This window comes from Amblyomma mixtum, chromosome 2, assembly GCF_055824585.1.
Source record: "Amblyomma mixtum isolate Tamu chromosome 2, ASM5582458v1, whole genome shotgun sequence".
NCBI classification, from domain to species: domain Eukaryota; kingdom Metazoa; phylum Arthropoda; class Arachnida; order Ixodida; family Ixodidae; genus Amblyomma; species Amblyomma mixtum.
In genome coordinates, this window is record NC_143013.1 from 269,690,405 (window position 1) to 269,703,223 (window position 12,819).

The 12,819-nt window shown below is 44.4% G+C and overlaps 1 pseudogene across 2 annotated transcripts; it reads left to right on the plus strand.

The window, feature by feature from the left end:
- Positions 1-1,196: 1,196 nt before the first annotated feature.
- LOC149363973 (thioredoxin reductase 2, mitochondrial-like) lies at positions 1,197-12,233 on the plus strand (annotated as a pseudogene). 2 transcript variants are annotated; one of them, XR_016289134.1, is made up of 13 exons: positions 1,197-1,604; positions 1,701-1,766; positions 2,323-2,635; positions 3,355-3,433; positions 3,765-3,898; positions 4,727-4,746; positions 4,860-4,951; positions 5,262-5,433; positions 6,437-6,573; positions 10,106-10,201; positions 11,187-11,351; positions 11,524-11,621; positions 11,785-12,233. The product of XR_016289134.1 is annotated as a thioredoxin reductase 2, mitochondrial-like, transcript variant X1 (transcript). The 2 variants fall into 2 exon arrangements; XR_016289135.1 differs by lacking the exons at positions 1,197-1,604; positions 1,701-1,766 and adding an exon at positions 1,769-1,896.
- The last annotated feature ends 586 nt before the right edge of the window (positions 12,234-12,819 follow it).

Genomic DNA, 12,819 nt, shown 5'->3' on the forward strand with positions numbered 1-12,819 from the left:
ACGAACACTTTGTCCTTGTAGGACGGGTTCCGGTCGAAGAAGAGCGCGAGACAGTTCGCGTCCACGGCTGCGGCGTCCACTTGCTTGTTCAGGACCATGTAGATGGAGTCTAGGTGCGACTTCGCCCGCAGCTTGTTCCCGAAGAAGGTGGCAGTCTCGCCGCGTCGCTTGAGCACTTGCAATGTGATCTGGTTTCCGCTGAAAGACTCCGGGCCCGTGTAGGCCCACCTACACCCGCGCAGCTTCTCAAACGAATCGACATTGGCCGCCTGCAGGTCAGCGTTGACGATCACGTCAGCGAAGTGGCCCGTCTCTCCGTGCACTGCCTTGCGGTGCTCGTGCACGGACGAAACGGGTAGCAGTTCGATGTGCCGATTGCCGGCATCCTGCATACGCACGAAAGCGATGGGGCTCATGAAGGCGACATCGACGTCGTTGTGCTCGAACGGGTCCCTCCGGTCAGCCGGGGGTCCGAACCAGCGCGACTCGTACAGTAGCGTGGTGTGGACGTCCAGCCTCTGCTCGAGGTACTGCAGCACGGCCTCGTAGAACTCGACGGGGATTCCGGGACTGAGGTAGGTCGCGGCGCGAATAACTTGCGGCGCCATCTTCTTCGCAGCCTCCGCTATCTGCACTGTGAGAAGGTCTTGTCGACAACGAAAATAAACGGGGCCGGACGTCGAGTCTTGGCGATACCCCGACGGCACGGCGGCGTATCGCGGTATCACTCAACAACCGGGCATCACTACAAGCGCGCACGCGCACGCGCTTCGAAACTATTTATAAACAAAATATGCCCGCAACACTCCCCCCTTAGCTCCTTGAATGCCTGCTCGAAATTTACGCTCCTATCAACGTTCTTGTGTCCACCGCAAAGCGGCGTTAGTTTCTTAATAATTCTAAACTGCACGGGGTGGACATGGGAATAAAAAAGCCATCAAAATATAAAGTTTCTTACTAATGTTTAGATAATATTTAGAATAAAAGCCGTCGTCGACCGGCCTACTCGTTACAAAAAAATTACTCCGCGTTGTAGTTTGCTCTCCAGAATGTGCCGCCCTCAATATGTGCAAATAAAAAAGCAGCTTATAGCGTTAAAGTGATGCTTAAACTAATGTTTTACTTATATAAACTGTATATTTATATTTTATTTGAGCATTTCAAGCGTGTTTTTAATTTTATTGTTTCTTTACATTTTAATGACTGGCTTTGTGACTGGCCTCTGGTTGAGTAGCATGTCTTCTTTTCCGCATGATTCTGTGTTGTTAGCGTGGTCGTTAGTGTCGTTAAGTTTATGAAGTAGTGGCAGTTATGGCATGTCAAGTCCGTCTTTCTAATTTTCCAGGCGCCTTTTCTGATGACTAGCTGTGTAGTAGGTAAATGTCTGAGCGGTCAGCGTAGGAGCGTACGCAAGGGTGCTTGTCGTCTGCTTGTGTGTTGAGATGGTCGCGCAGAAACTTTGAAAGCGTTCTAAGTACTCTGGAATTTGCATTCAATCAAAGACGAAATGGCTTGCGCTTTGGTGCGGCGTGAGTGCCAGATTTTTAAATGGCTCAAAGCAACTCCCACGTTTTCGGTAAAGGCAAAACGCTCGACGGCGCAAGGTGAGAATCTTCACGCCATTGCTGTGTCGTTACCAAACCCCACTCAGGCTCATTTGATCATGCCCTGTTTATGCTTTCCATTTGGCCGAAATTTAGAACAGAAAAGCTACGACCTGATTGTCATCGGCGGGGGATCGGGAGGCCTGGCATGTGCGAAGGAAGGTACGTTGGCTCCATACAAAGCGCTGTCGTTCAGCGTACTTCTAATATTTTCCATTGAACTTGATGATAGTACGTCAATCTGTCCGCATTTCTTCCACACGTCTGCACATGACAATAAGCGCCAAAGTCAGTAAGTCTACAGTTTTCGATGAAATATGTTTCCCACCTTCAACGAAGCACTATAATAAAGAAGGCCTCTTCTGGGGCACTGGGTGATGCAAGTGCACTTTACAGTTACCTGCATGAGTTCGTAAATGATGCGTATACTTGCTGTGTATGCATGCGCGATTTAATAAACCAGGTGGCAGTTACAGGGAGCTAGAGCAACTCAGGAATCATGCTGTCGGCCTGCACATTATTTGATGTTTTGTTTGAATAGTTCGTCATAAACAGGGACATAGAGAGAATTGAAACGCTGTTCAAGCTAAATAAATTACCAATTTGGTCTGTTTTCCTTGCTTGTGAACTTGTGAACTTGCTTGTGAAATTAAGTGCGTGTGTAACCACTTGAGACTGTGGAGACTATGAGTTCCTCTTCCCACCTGTATGCACACAGCACAGGGGCTTGGTATGAAGGTGGCTGTGCTGGACGCTGTGTCGCCCTCACCGCGAGGCAGCAAGTGGGGCCTGGGGGGAACCTGCGTCAACGTGGGCTGCATACCCAAGAAGCTCTTCCACCAGGCAGCCCTGTTGGGTGAGGCTGTCAAGGACGCACCCCTCTACGGTTGGCAACTGCCAGGCCAGGACGCTGCTGCAGAAGCCACTGGAGATGGACCCAGGTTGAAGCACGACTGGTCTGCTTTGCGGAATGCAGTGCAGGCACATGTACGGTCTCTCAACTGGGGACACCGAGTGCAGCTGAACAAGAAGTAGGTTCTTCACACCTTTCCCTGGTTGAATGCATGGGCGTCTGTTGTGAGACAAAAAATGTTGTAAGAAAACAAACAAAAAAGCTTAGTTTTTCCAGCTACTCCTCGGGTGAAGAAGTGACAGCTATGGCTGTACTGCTTTCACTTGTTGGCCTGTGAAATTCGGCTGGGCTGGGGAGTATGTGCTCTCGAGAATGTGTCCTATGTGGTAATGTGATGGTCCTGACCTATGTGGCTATTATTGTTAGCACACTCAGAGCTCCCGCAATCACGTGGTAATCTTACCTATGTGGAGCAAGGCATGGGCACTCTTTTAAGAGAATGTGGCCTGTGTGGCCATGTTGTTCAATTTAAGCTTGGCTATTTAGATATTGGAATGGACACTCTGAAGAGTTGAGATAGGCAGTGGTGTTGGAACGTGCTATAGCTGTTACAGCCACTTTTCTTAGACGAAGGTAAAAAAGTGTGTTCCCTTCTTCTTTTCCGTTCTCGATGATTATATCCATAAGGTTATCATGACTGCTTGTTTGCTATGGCATCATCATAAGTTTGTCACAAGCAGTCACTTCACTATTTATCGGGTATTGAGAGGGAAAGGGGCCAAGAATTGTGCCTCCAGGCATGACAGGTAACACAGTAAGATTCAATAATGTTGTCACCGATTAATAACAAAGCTCATGCAATTTTTATACTGTGGTTTATTCTTTTTCCTACGCTAGAAAAGTCGACTACTACAATGCCCATGGAAGGTTTATTGATCACCAGAAGATTGTTGCCAAGGGTCCCAGTGATAAAGAGGTATGTTCTTGTGGTGTCTTGCCTTTTCTGCTTACTACAACTTCATTAAAACTGCCTTCCTTCTTGTGCTCTGTCTCTGACACACTATTATAGTCTTTTGTAAATGACTATGAAGCTTAGTTCATCCTCCTCCTTTTTTGTGCTAGGAAGTAACATATGCTTCTTCATAATAGAGTTCATGATAGACTCTACCACCTAGCTTTGACTACACTGTTTTAGTTGTACATCATTGGTCAGGATGCTGTTTAGTATATTGTGTTTGAGTTTCTCTGCATATAGTGCATTGTCTTAGTCCTGTGGTATGGTGTCTACACTTTGCACGTGGGTACAGGAAATCCTCCTTGCCAGCAAATATGTCATTGCTGTGGGAGGCAGGCCAGTCATCCCGGCAGACGTCCCTGGTCTGGCTGACTATGCCATCACCTCAGATGACATCTTCTCTCTAGAAAACCCACCGGGAAAAACGTAAGCCTCTTTGTTTTTTCCTCTGCTTTCTTTTTGCGTGTTCTAATTACGTCCAGTTTCTGTGATGGAAAGAGTAGCTCAAAATTAAAGACAAGTAGTTTTGCATACATTTCTGACTTTGTGCACTTCAAAGCTGCTATAGCATGCGATGATTATTTACACGAAATGCATCACTTGCACGTTTACTTGCGCGATTCGGCCGTAGAGCTCAAAAGGGGTGTGAAGATCAGTGTATCTTGATGCTTTCGTGGTTCACCTTTGCTTGTGGCAGTTTTTGTAATTGTTGATATATACCCGCCGCGGTGGCTCAGTGGTTACACCGCTCGGCTGCTGACCCGGAAGACGAGCGTTCGATCCCGGGCGCGGCGGCCGAATTTCAATGAAGGCGAAATTCTAGAGGCCCGTTTACTGTGCGATGTCAGTGCACGTTAAAGAACCCCAGGTGGTCGAAATTTCCGGAGCCCTTCACTACGGCGTCCCTCATAGCCTGAGTTGCTTCGGGACGTTAAACCCCACAAACGGTTGATATATGTTCTGTGAAGGACACTGGTTATTTCAGGCAATGGTAAGTGCCGGCGTTCTTTATCAGTGCATGTCTTGCATCAGTGCCTGAATTTTGCCACTGCACTAGACCAGCCTCTCAGGTGTGTGCTAGCGGTTTTATTTTTGCTTGTGAGCTACTGAATCTTGCTTATAAATTTAAGTTATTTCACCGAAATATGTTGTTTTACTGCTTGTTTACAGCTGTTTGTGGGTTTGCATGTTGTATGTATTTTAGAAAGCCCCATGTTGATTATATATATAATGCTGACATCTTTATCTTTCCAGGCTTGTTATTGGAGCAAGTTGTATCCTTTCTGTTTGAACTCTGTACTAAACTGTGAGCCTGCAAATTTAGTATCTGACGCCTTTAGCCTCATGTCGCACTCCTTCATATGTCACACCTTGACACTGCTGGCAGATGTCGCACTAGAATGTGCTGGGTTCCTGAATGGCCTAGGCTATGACACAACAGTCATGGTGAGGTCCATTTGCCTTCGTGGGTTTGACCAGGTAAGTTTGCAGTGGTTTGCCTTATGCTGCGAAATCACTTGACTGACAAGCTTCCATTTTGAAAAATTGTATGCTACGAAATCTGCTGTGTAAACTGAAATGAGCGCTTACCTAATCATCTCTTTTTACATTTGTGTTACATTTTTCACACCTTAGTTTTGCTCAACTCTCATGTTTTGTGTCTACAGCATTTCGCTTCGTGCATCGTTGTTTTCGTTCTACAGCTTAGCTCTCAGTCTCTCTTTTCGCAAAGTCATGTCCGTTTACTTTTGGTTCACCAGCAGTTCACACTGCTTCTTTTCCCTCCCAGCAAATGGCCAAACTGGTGTCTGACCACATGGAATCTGAGGGAACCAAGTTCTTATGGCAGTGCTTGCCCAAGGCAGTGACCAAACTCCCAGATGGCAAGCTCAAGGTTGAGTGGTCTGGTGCCGACGGTAAAGTCCAGGAGGACATCTTTGACACCATCCTGGTAGCAGTTGGTGAGCTACACCGTGTTCCTGCAGGGACGTGTTTGCACCGTGATAATATGAAACAGTGCAAGTTATGTGTTCTTCGGTCAAGGGAGTAATTAATTTGACCTTTCTTTCTCAGACTCTTGCTATTGGAGAAACATTCTTGGTTTGGAACATTCTGTTGATAGCGCGAAGCATACAGTACATACTACAATACAATTGCACAATAGCATATTACAGTAGTAAGCTGATCCTCACACTGATCCTCATTGTTTTGAACAAAGAAGTTTCAAGAAATGCTTTGTGAAAATAAGAGTGCCCCCTCGAAGAGTTTCTCACCAATCCGTGTCTGGTTCACTCCTAGCTGCCATAATTTTAATGCTTGCTAATAGTCAGTTTCATTTCAGCTGTCGTGGTGGCTCAATGGTTATGGGGCTCGGCTGCCGACCTGAAATACGTGGGTGTGATCCCGGCTGCGGTAGTCGCATTTCGATGGAAGCGATATGCTTGAGGCTTGTGTACTGTGGTCGAAATTATCCGGAGCCCTCAACTACAGTGTCCCTCATAGCCTGAGTCACATTAGGATGTTAAACCACATAAACCAACCAGCCAGTTCTATTTCTCTAGATTAACTGCACTGGAGAGTACTACTGAAACTGAATTAAGATTGGGCCCCTGACCATGCTACATTTGTGTAACGGGCCTATTTCGCCTGAGGTTCATTCTGCTGGTTTTTTATTTCCTCTTTTAAAAAATGTTGTGATCAAGACGTAGAAAAGAGTCCAGACCTCTATTGATTCCTTCTATTGTGCAGTGAGATAAGTAAAGTAATGTCATCTCAGTTGGCAGCGTCCACTGGATTGTTTAAATACTCACTGAAGGCCCTTGTATATTGTGTTGGTTTTGTTTGTATTTTTTAAGAACTTTTCTGCTTACTAGTTTCATCTGTTGCTAATTACAAGTATAATGCTTTGTTTGGCACAACACACATGTTTCTACACAACCTGCACTTCTGGCGTTTAATATGCAGGAAGACGAGCAGAGACGGCAAACCTCAATTTGGATGCAGCCAAAGTGAATGTGAATCCCAAAGATCAGAAAATCTTGGTTGATAACAACGAGCAATCTTCAGCCAAGAACATTTATGCCATCGGTGACGTGATCGATGTGAGTATGCGCACTTTTAATTCAGTACGTTGTTTGATACCTATTTTAGAGCCATCTTGAATATACACAGGACTTGGAAATATGAAACACAGGAAGAGGAAAAAATGGCTGACAACACAAGGCGCAACTTACAGCTGGTGCTTATTACAAGCTTCTGACACGAATTTTGCACATTCAGGTTGCTTATGATTAGGGGTGTGCGAATATCAAATTCTTCGAATACGAATCGAATACGAATACTTGGCTCCGAATATCGAATCGAATATCGAATAATCAAGGACAGACGCATTTAACCACTACAAAACATTTATTTGAGCACCGAAGAACATCACAGTTCAACTATCGATGATTAAATGAACACAAAAGGTGTGTGTGGCTGCACAAAAAGTATCAGTCTCGAACATTATTCTTAGAAGAGTGGAAATATCAGAGAAGATGGCTGGTACACAGCATTGATTAAGGCTAGCTTGCCATCAGCGCGAACGCGCGTTGCTGGGATGAACATGAAAGGTTGTCGTGAAGGAAAACCCGCTGCTCCACATGGTCAGGCAGAAGTAGTTCCGTTCTGGCTGAAACGACTCCTCCAGCCACAGAAAATGCCCTCTCACTTGGCACTGAACTGGCACGTATTGCGAGGTACTTCGTGCACAGCTCTGACTATACCAGCTTCGCAGGTATAGCCACAAAGAAGCTCACCAGCGCAGTCAGCTATGGCATGGCCCTTGGAGGAAGGAATGCGCATTGCTCTGGGCGCCGCCTTGTTGTTATGTCTGTCAATAGGGCTTGCGGACCAAAATGAACGCCGGTGCTCACATTGAATATTCGGCTAGATACGAATATTCGCGTCGGGTCGAATATTCGAGACAACACGAATACTTGGATTTCGAATCGAATTCGAATACTAAAAATATAATATTCGAATTATATTCGAAAATTTCGAATATTCGCACACCCCTACTTATGATTACAATGCAAATATCTTTCATGTATGCATAGAAATGACTTCCCCGATGGCAGGAAATCGAAAACTGCAGGAAAATGTATAGTCATCCAGCTTTCGACCTTTGAAAAGCCGTCCAACTCGCCCAGCAGATCATGATATCATCCAAAAAAGACGTCAAAGGAAAATACATTTTGTAGATGCATCATGATACTGCTGAACAAGGCAGAAATCAAGATTACGAATGCCCACTGCAAGAAGCACCTTCACCACATAAATACTTCCAAAGTTTCTGCACTGACTCAGTCTTTGAGAATTTCGCATTACAAATTTTAGTCAATGCAGAAAGCTAGGTGCTGTGAGCTCGAGGCTGGAAATCTGGATTCTGGTAAAATGATCGCCCTGCCTCTTGCACGCCACGTTTCATAAGAACCATTGTTTGTCTTCAACCAACTCAAGGATTGCATAAGACCCCACACTGGCCGGCGCACGATGAGAAAACAACAACAGAGGTAAAAGCTGTGTTTCATGCCGTTCTCACATGTCCTTGATTAGAACTTCGACGCACACCTATACTTCAGGAAAGACAAATGCTTTTTGTAACAAGTAACAAGTGAAGGCGGGCTAGTTGGTGGTTGACAATGGAGTGCATATTGCAACCGCACAAAACGACGCAGAACGAAGAGAGGAAAGCACAGGACAAGACGCGGAACTTCAACTAAAGTTTACTGCAGGAAAACCACATTTATACAGGAACCGTAATCACACCTGATAAACAGCTGAAACCATCAAATAACACAGGCACATGGGCGCGTGTGGCACAAGTTAGCATCTAGATAGTTTAACTCTTTCTTAGATAAAGATACTGAAGTGGAGCTGATGCACCAGTCATTTTCTTTTTTTGTGCAGTAGGCTTCGAAGATTTCCCTGCTAAGCTGGGTCCTCATTTTTTTTTTTTTTCATATCAAATGCTGTTTCCAAGCAGTTGATATTAAATTAAATTTTCGAAGAAACCACCAAACTAAGCATTTTACGCCCAATAAGTCCCACTGATTCCATTTGGAATCATGCAGAAACATTGATAAAGAACTGATGAAACTATTTGGAATCATGCAAAAACATTGATAAAGAATCGCTGAAACTTTGATTTCACGATTTTGTTAAATTATCCTGCTCCTGCACATGCTAGTCTCTTAATATCAGTTTTTTTTTATTGAACGGGTTTAATCTGAGCCGAAAAGAGTTAAGGGGTTGAAAATCTATGAAATTCTGCAGGAAGCATAGACGCATGAAATAAACATGCATTTTGACAACGTGCCCTGCATGCTGCAGAAGTCCATCCTCTAAAATTAAAGGTGGCTGTTGTGACTCAGCATCAAGCAATGTTTCATCTTATCTTCTTGATTGCTTGTTTGTTTGATAAGATCTCCATAATGACTGTGATGGAAGAGAGTGTTGGGGGTCACCTCTTCCATTCCAGCCCAGATAGATGGGACATCGAAGTATTCACCTTGTTTATCTTGCTTAGAAAGAAACAATGAGATTCTCTGTCTCTGTCAAGCTGTTTTCAGGTACATTTGCCACTCAGCAACTAGCGCTGGCAATTCTCGACTATGTCCAGGCATGCTTGCAAACTCCAACCTTTTATGTGGTAGAAACGTGACCTGCCATGGATCCTCTTTCAGCTGTGGTTGGCCTTAACAGTGTGGGATTTCATAACAATCATGATGATATATTTTTAAAAATTTTTCTGAGGTCATAAGCTCCCGCTCATTTTATGTTTGTGCAAATAAGTTAAATCGGTCATTTTTCCATCATTCTGTTGTTCCTGCTGATGTCCGTAAGAGCAGTTGCATAAAAAAATGGAAATTTGGCTGCCAACACAAAATTCTGCAAAAATGCTTAAATTTGCGATTTTCCTCGGAATCGCGAGAAACTAGGGGCCTTCATTGTGATAAGCTAAGTACTTGTATAAAATTCAAGTCATGTGTCAAGGCTAATAATTAACTGAAGAATGTAGCATTAAAACAACTACTAGTAGAAAAGGCAAGGACAGGACAGTGTTTTTTTTATGTGCCGTTTTTATGCTATAGTCTTCATTTAAGTATTATGTCTGATCCACTGGCCCCCCCAGTCGGCCTTGTTTAGGGTCAAGAAGCTTGTAATAAATAGCTGTGACGCCTTGTGCTTTCTGCTGTTATTTTCTGTCTCATTGTTTTATAATTCCAATTAGCACATATATTCAAGTTGATTAGCCAACTGGCTCTACTTTTAGCGTTTTTATAGGCATTTTTTATGGCAGAAGCTTTCCTGTTGTACCAAATGTCTCAATGGCTATGACTCTTTGTAGCACTTTGTGTTTGTGTCTGAAATGTGTTGGGTAATGCCCATCATATAAGAAGTGTTTCTGTCCTCTTCTTTCATTTTTGTTTCAGAAATTGTCACCCACAATTGTCTTTCATATCTTGTCCTTACTCTTGTGAGGTTGAAAAATTGCCATGTGGTCATCTCTTTCTTTTCTTGATTTTTTGCCAGCAAAATTTTGGTTGCAATAAGGGATTTATAATCATGTTTGCCATCACTTATGTTCAGGGAAAGCCTGAGCTCACACCTGTGGCCATTCATGCTGGCAAGCTTCTGGCTCGACGCCTTGCTGGTGTATCCACCGAGTGCATGGACTACAACAGCGTGAGTTCTAGCAACTCGCACCTGGAACTTTGCCTTGTTTGTTTGTTTGTAGCTTTCTGTGACATCGTTCTTTTCGTGGAGTGCCATTGGCATTAGTAGGGTGTACATGCTTCTATCAGTTAGTTTGAGCCACATGAGAAGAAAGTGTTGTTTTAGCCTCCCGTTCTGCACAGTTCGCCTTAAAACGCCTTCGTATGTGTTTGTGTGTGTGCACATATTGCGCATGGCTGCATAGACTAGTTCTTTTTTTCAGTATTTCATTACAAGTTAGTATCGTATTACTACTTGTCTTGCTGTAAGTGTGTTGTCCTGTTGTAAAAAAAGAATTGGAAGGTTGGAAGGGGCCAATTACAGCTGGAAACAATCCAGTTTTGATTGGTTCCAATTGTTCGTGAGGGTGTTGCTGCGGACTGGTTGGTGTAACGTGACAGAAAAGGGAACAGCGCAAGCACAGGATGAGGTAGAGATGAATGACACAGGTGCTGACTAATAACTGAAGTTTATTTGAACATGAACACACAGTAAGTAGTCTTGAGGCGAGTTACCAGCTGAGTCATTAGGGGTGGTATAAAGGGCCGAATAAAAGTGTTAAAATTGTACAATTCATAAAAACGATAAAATTTCAACTAGGGACGATGGTATGAGACTGTGGGCAGAGTGACTAATGAAAACTGGAAACAAGATATGTGGTGAAAATCCAGTTGTGTTCCAGTTGTGTTCTGGCTACTTCCAAGTATTCTTTTTAACTCTGATATTGGCATTGCATGCATCAATATTAGGGAGAAATTCGACTGAATTGATTTAATAATGACTTTCCTGCAAGTTTGACTTTCCCCGCAATGACTTTCCCCTCAGGCCATTCTTCTGTCTTATTTATATAAGCGCACTAAATGTCACCTTAGATCACCTGACTTTAGTGTGGCTATAGTGTCTCAAGTGGCTCATGGCATGTACAAATGTTCTGCTTTTGTGTTTCTGAACTCAGGTCCCTACAACAGTTTTCACACCGCTCGAATATGGCTGCGTTGGCATGTCCGAAGAGCTTGCTGAGAAGGCCATTGGCAAGGAAAACATCGATGTCTTGCATGCCTTCTACAAGCCGCTGGAATACACGGTGGCTCAGAGAGATGCCAGCCATTGCTACTTGAAGGTATATTTGAATAGCTGCATGTTTGTGTGTTTGTCAGCTGAAATCCTGTGCAAGAGTTGCCAGAATAATATTCTTCTTTTTGTACTGTGTGTTTGTGCACTGCCTGAGCCTGCAGGCGGGAAGTTAACACTATGCCACTTTTGACTCACTCCTTGTTTTGTCTCCCTTGCAGGCCATAGTGAAACTGTCGGGACCACAGCATGTGCTGGGCCTGCACATGACAGGACCTCATGCTGGGGAGGTCATCCAAGGATTTGCCGCTGCACTGAGGTAAGGGGCCGAAAAAGCATCATAGCTTGATTTAGTACTTGGCTGTGATATAAGTACTTGCCTGTTTGAAGTGCAGTATTGCAGGAATTGGTGTTGCTGCATTCATGACACTTGTGTTCACGGGATGTTTTTCTCATACGATTCAATTGATGCAATGTTCCAGGTGCGGATTGACGAAACAGTCCTTGGAGCAGACAATAGGCATCCACCCCACTGTGGCTGAGGAAATTGTCAAGTTGGGGATAACGAAGCGGTCTGGAGTAGATCCGCAGGTCACGGGCTGCTGAGGTTAAAGGGAACGTTTGTGCTTCTCAAGTGGTCAGACCAGCTCACCCAAGTGCTGGACTGGCCATTTCTGCAAGGAGCACAGACGTTCCATGTGCACACAGGACTTTTATGGGCTGCATTGGCCGCTGCTTGGATGACGCCGAGCCATCAAAAGCCATACCTTGGTCGGGGCTCGGCTGATGAAGTGGCAGCCATGCTGCTTTTTAACTTATATGGTTGCAGTTATTGTACTGCATGGGTGGAATGAACTGCTGCCTTGTTAGCTCTGATGAATATTTATATGTTAATAGTTATGGCAATAAATTTTACAATTTTGTTTCATAATAACTATTTACTGCTTGAGCCAGGCAACCGTAGAATAAGAGCACTGTTTTTGATATACTGCAGTGCAGCATACAGGGTCTGTTCTGAAAGTAGTACGACTGGTTTTTTCCTGGGTGAACGGGCGGACGAGAGGCGGTCTACGCGTGCAGGATCGTTGAAGGGGGATATTGGGAATGCTGGGGAAAATCGGCAGTCGGCTCTCGGCCATTTAAGAAAGGAGGTCGCTTGTATTGTGAGCCCCTGTCGAAACGTCTCGTCACATAGAATCATGGAGCGTTTACTGGATCAGCATTACGCGATAAAATTTTGTGTAAATCTTGTGTAGATCAGGTGTTTTTTGAGTGACACAAGCTGCTCCGAGAAGGTAAGGAAAGAGTGGAAGACGACGACCGCTACGGACGCCCTTCGACCAGCAAGACCAACGAAAATGTGTAGCGAGTGAAACATTTACTGAACAGTGACCGTAAGATGAGTATCAGAATGATTGCTGATGACTTGAGCATTCCTCAAACCCAAGTTTTTGAGGTCGTGACAGAAAACTTAGCCATGAGGAAAGTGTGCGCGAAGTTGGTGTCGGGAGTGTTGT